This window comes from Corvus kubaryi, unplaced genomic scaffold, assembly GCF_017639235.1.
Source record: "Corvus kubaryi isolate FWS band 111438036 unplaced genomic scaffold, C.kubaryi_AGA036_p1.0 137, whole genome shotgun sequence".
Lineage (NCBI taxonomy): Eukaryota > Metazoa > Chordata > Aves > Passeriformes > Corvidae > Corvus > Corvus kubaryi.
In genome coordinates this window covers 16,068,829-16,074,568 of record NW_024580671.1, presented here as the reverse complement: position 1 = coordinate 16,074,568, position 5,740 = coordinate 16,068,829, and positions in this window count along the sequence as shown.

Sequence of the window (5,740 nt, the reverse complement as noted above, 5' to 3'; positions counted from 1 at the left end):
CTATTGTACTGAAGATAAGTTGAAATAGTGTTGATCTGATAAATCTGTCCAGCTTTGCCATCTCATATAATGAGTTTCATCTTTCTAGTTGTATTGCCAGCTGCTTTAGTTTTCACGAGATGGTGGAGATGGAAATCTTATATAGTTTATGGAAGTAGGCTGTACCCAACATTGATCTTTAGGAGGATTAGGGTATGTTGGGGGGAATTTCAGACCACATTAAAATTCACTGGATTTTAGATAGCATGGTGTCTCTTGATTTGATAAGGTCCCTTTATAATAAATTTATATATAGAAAACTAATGAATTTAACTGTTCTGGTTGTGTCCCACAGGAAATTAGGCAGTAGGGCTTTGTTCTTTGGTACCCATCAGAAAGAGGTCCAGACTGATTCCATGGGGCTCATGGAATGAGACCCTGAAGACTTTTGGAGGAGATGCAGCAATGAAATTAGCATAATTATTACTCAGAAAAGTTAGCCAGAAATCATATTGTCTGAGAAAACATTTTAGCAGCTTCACTTTGAAAGTGTGTGGCTTTGCTGAAGAGTCAATTTTATGATTAATGATCTACAATCTGTTTCTGAGGGATTGAAGGTATTTCTCAGTGGAAATGAGGTAAAAATGCAGATGTTAGCCACTGTCCACTCCAAATAATGTTACAAACTATACAGGGTCTGGTTTTTGCAAGCTCTCACAGGAACACAAGAGAAAAATGAGAATAATTGTCACAAGATTATATTAAAAATTTCATTTTTATTAAATAATTCTACCCAAGGGATGCCAACAAAAATAATTTTTCATTGGCTGGAAACTATGTTTGGTGTCTCCAGTTCAGACTGAACCAAAAAACAACACAAAACACTGTGATATAAAAACCATAAATTTAAGTTTAAGAATTATTCTGATTGCATTGAAAAGCATAGGTTTAAAATAAAGAGGAATATAGCCTAGCTGTATCTAAAGGAAAGGCTCTGGGACCAGTGAAATTTAAATTTTGAACTACCTGGATAAGTAATAAAGACACATTTATTAGTTGCAATTAAAAGCATGCAAACAAAGTAGAAATGAAATGGAAGGAAGTGGCTGACCATACCAGATAGAGCATTACTGTTGTAAACTGATGCAGTTTCTTTGAATCAATGAAGTGATACCATTTACATCAGCTGAGCAATAATTAATTCTCAGGGAAGGAATGTCTTCTCTTCTTGCCTGCTTGGAAATTGCATCAGTAATGACATTACTGTGAGAAGGAATTTCAAAAGTTAAAAAAAACCCCTCCAAAACTAAATTCAAACACATGCAGCTATTGGATGGATTGAGAAAGACCTGTTCTTTGCCAGACGACCTCTGAATGAGGAACACACTGCTCTGAGGAGAGCTTATTGGCTATGGCTTATCTCATGTAGCTGCACTACAGAGAGCCTGTGCTGGCTCATGGGCATCAAAAATGGACCTCTCCACAGAACAGTTTCACAGGCATTTTACTGCGTTATCATGGACCAGTCTGCACCCCTGCATATCAATAGGTGTTGTTCCAAATGGAGGTGAAAAAATTTGCCTTTGAAATAGCTCATTTTTTTTGCTTGACTTGAGGGATCAAGCAGCCTGTAACACAATCTTGTCAAAAATTCTTGGGTCTCTCTCCAGTGCTCCTTGGAAGGGCTGTGGTGCAAAAGATTCTCGCTTGGTTTGTTCTACTGACTTATTATTACTTATTACTAAACAAATTGCTAGTATATTAGTTTTACAGCATGTGCAAGTGAGGGATAATAGAGGGATGTGATTCAAAATAGGCATCTCCTTTAGAAGAAAAATTATTTAGAGAAAGATGGGAATTTTGAATCAATGCATTCCTTTACTGAAAAATAAGTCACAGCTAGTAGTAAGTAGCAAGAAGCATAAAACGTTTGCTTTATTTTAGATTCCTATATTGATATAGGATTAGTATCTGCACACAAATCCTACAAAAAAGTCAGAAATTTAACCTATAAAAGCTGAACTCCCATTTTTAGGGCATAATGTCGAGGAACCTCATCAAAGTGCAAGTATATGATCAAAAATAAATAAAAGTCTTTAGGTCAGTGAATCATAGAACCTGCTAATTTTTCTCACAGTTCCAACTCTGACACTTTCCTCCCTCGGCAAGTTCCTACATAAAAATTTAAAAAAAAATACATGTAGGGTGGAGGAAATTTGAGAAAGTGAAATATTTTAAGTTAAATGTAAGGGCCTGAATTTCAGCATGACATTTTATAGTACTGAGTATGACTTTTTCTACTTATAGGTCAAATTTGATATTCTAGATCTCCAAGATTCCCAGCTAGTGCTAGAGTTGCTAAATACCCTGAATAATACGGTGCTTCCTGTACTAGGGGCTACAGGTGTGGCTTCTGTGAGAAGCTGCTAGAAGCTTCCCCTATGTCTGACAGAGAAAATACCAGCTGCCTCCAAGATCAAGTCCTTCTACCCCTAGGACCTTGCTGAATTATTATGTCTGTGAATGTATTAAGAACACTGTGCTGTAATGCAAAACTTTACCTGCACTATTTTGATCACATCCAAAGATGTTTTTTAGAAGTTACAATGACAAGTTGTTTCATGACAGCTGAGCTCTAACCTGCTTTGTCCTTTTCTCAAAACAAAACAAAAACCGTGCAAAATAGAGGAAAAGCAATTTTATGTCAAATGTAAAGCCTTTCTATTACAGAGCTTGATCCAAAAGTGGCAGCTCTTACATAAAAAATGATGGTGAGGAAAGAGTAAATGGAGAAAAACACAGTTTTCTATTTCTACAGAGATAAAAAATATTAATTTGTTTCATGTTTAGGTATTGATAATAAAATATAACTATAAATTTTGAAAGTAATTTTTACACTGTATATAAAAGAGAATTTTTTTTCCCTTAAAATACTGCTATAAAAATTTATAGCAGCACAGCATTTCTAGGAGTAATTACTTTTTTAGTATGATCATTTAGCACCTTGCCTGGTGTGAAGTTCATGGAGTGTGGATGTGTTTTTGAGTTACAAAGTCATACTGATGTCAGTTTTTTGTAATAGCAATATATTTTGTATGACAACTCCTGGACGTTTCTCCAGACTGAAATCTCCAGTTCATCTGCATAGCTGCATCCTGATAAGTTGGTGTTGAACAGTGCAAGGTCATTACTTTTTTGAGGTACACAAAATTCCTACTGAGCTTCAACTTGGAAGCTAGTTGCAACAACGTACTTGAGAAATGGAAACAGAGTGTGATACAATACACTGACTTTTTTTCTACAAAATAAAATTGCTTTTTCACACATAGTAATTACTACCTGATAACCATACACAAGCCATTTTTAATGGCACAACACCATATTTTAACATCATGATAAAAATAGTCAATTCTGGTTTTGTCACATAGCAACAAGAAATTTAAATAATGTCACAATTCTTTTCCTTTATTGAGAGAGCAAACATTTCTTATAAGGTTTTAAAACTGCATGGCTGTATGTACATACCATAATGTAATTATGTACTTCAAAACAAAGAGAAAGAAAATACAAGCTGACGTGAAAAAGATTTTACTGAACTTCTGTCACAGATATCATATTCACAACAGCAGTATTTCCTCTGTTTTCTATGGAAAACACAGGCCACTAGCTGCTAGACAGGAAAGCTCTCAGAGAGAAGGAACAAGCTCATAGGTCATTATTGGTGATGTTTTAACTGTATGATTTTTCTCTTCCATGGCAAACCGCTCAGGAAAATGTCACTAACATTTTCACAAATTCTAAAACACACAAAAAGTTTAGAAGTTGGCAAATATCTGGGCCACTGCTTGTCTTAGAAAGAATCAAACACAAGATACTTAACAAAGTTCCCATGACAAGGTAAAACAAAAAACAAGTGAAAAGCAGGCAACAAATTTTCTATATACAGCAGCCTGAAGCATCATCTTGTCTTCTTCCCAAATGTCTTGGAAGAATAAATCTCCTTTCTTAACAATAACCAAGAACTAATAGACTAAGGCATTCTTTAGTGAGCAGGTTCCCTAGAACAATCCTTTCTGAAGGGAAACCTTATTGAATTTCTCCCTTGTCTAGAGTGGTGGCAGTATGCTCTAGATATGAATGTTGGTGTGCACTCTACACACACACACACACATATATATGCTTGTACATTTGAAATACTCTTGTACGTTGTACAAAGAAATACTCTTGCATAAACATTTCCATCTTTTAAAAGAAAGCCAGGTGGTTTTTAGTAAATACTTAGTACTTTTCAGTTTGCAAAGCTGAAATTCAGCTCATTCTACTACATAAACCTCAAAGAGTGGTGTTAGAAATCTCTGAACGATATATCTGTAACCCTTGGCTGGCAGAGTCGAAGTCACAGATAAATTTAATGGCATAGGTTAACCCTTAAAATTAGTAACAATATGTGCAATGATTAACTTGTTTCTAATAGGAAACACCAAACAGTGCAATACATGTCATGTCAGTAGACATGTAGTAGCATGTCAGGAACTTATTTCATCAAATGGTGAATAAATCACAATTCTTTCAGTAACTCAATGCTTCTGTGTTTGACCTTAACCAAAACAAGAAGGCAAAAATCAAACTTTTAAATTAACTGATGTTTTAATTCTTTTTAAATGACCCATTTAGTTTGAATTGTGATCAAAGACTTGAGAGAGCTTTTCATAATCCCACATGATTTATGGAAGGCTTTGCAGTTAAGTCACTTGGCCTTAAAAAACAGTTAGTTCATTAATGTTTGAGAAATGATCTGACACACCAGAGATGCAGGTGTATAAAGAAGGCTTACAGCTGTGAGTTGGTTGGAACAAACTCCTGCAATGCTCTGTCCAGATCAAGATGTCATTAGAGGGTTAAAAATTTATTTATGGAGGAATTCCATATTTGCACATGTAAGAAGCTCTTAAGTATATGTGTAGTGACATCCCAAACAAGGTGGTAACCTAGAGATCATTGATAGTCATGAACAGACATACTCCATATCATTTTATTTCTTACAACAATTTGAATTTTACTTTAATGTGAAATAACCAAATTCTATGTGGTATCATCAAATTGTTTCAAATTTAGTATCTCTAGGTGTTCCCTTAGATACATCTTCTACAGCCACTCAGAATTTCTCCTCCCAGTCTGTCTGGTTTCATTTCTTTATTTCTTATAGGTGACAATGTCAATGACAGCTTGATGAATGGACATGGAACTGTGATGAGTTTTCTATGCTCCATTGCTCTCTGTGTCCAATCTCTGTGTTGTCCGTTGTAAGGGTGAGACCCAAGGACTTGTGTTTAGTGAGGGTAGTGTGGCTGTAGTTCACAGCTTACGAGAGTGCTAGGGATCCTGTGCTGTGAGTAGCACAGAACAGTTCAGTGTGTGATGGAGTGCAGAAAGCAGTTAATTGCTACCCTCAAATGAGACAGTGGAGATGATTGAGGTAACAGGCTTAAAGTCTAAGAAACCAACAGTGCAAAAACCAGTGTAAAAATCTAATAGGAGTTTTACTGTGGCAAAGCTGTGACTTCTAAAAGCATCTACAGTGAGATTAGGATTTGAGTGCAAAACAAAGTCTCAGAGGAGAATGTCAGTAACTAAGATTCGATATTAGACAGAGATTATTAGGTGCATTGAGGTAAACTAGTTACTAAAGTGAACTGAATAGAGGATGTGAGAGCCTGTTTCTTTAAAGGAATAGGAACAACAACTTTGTAGAGAAGGGATG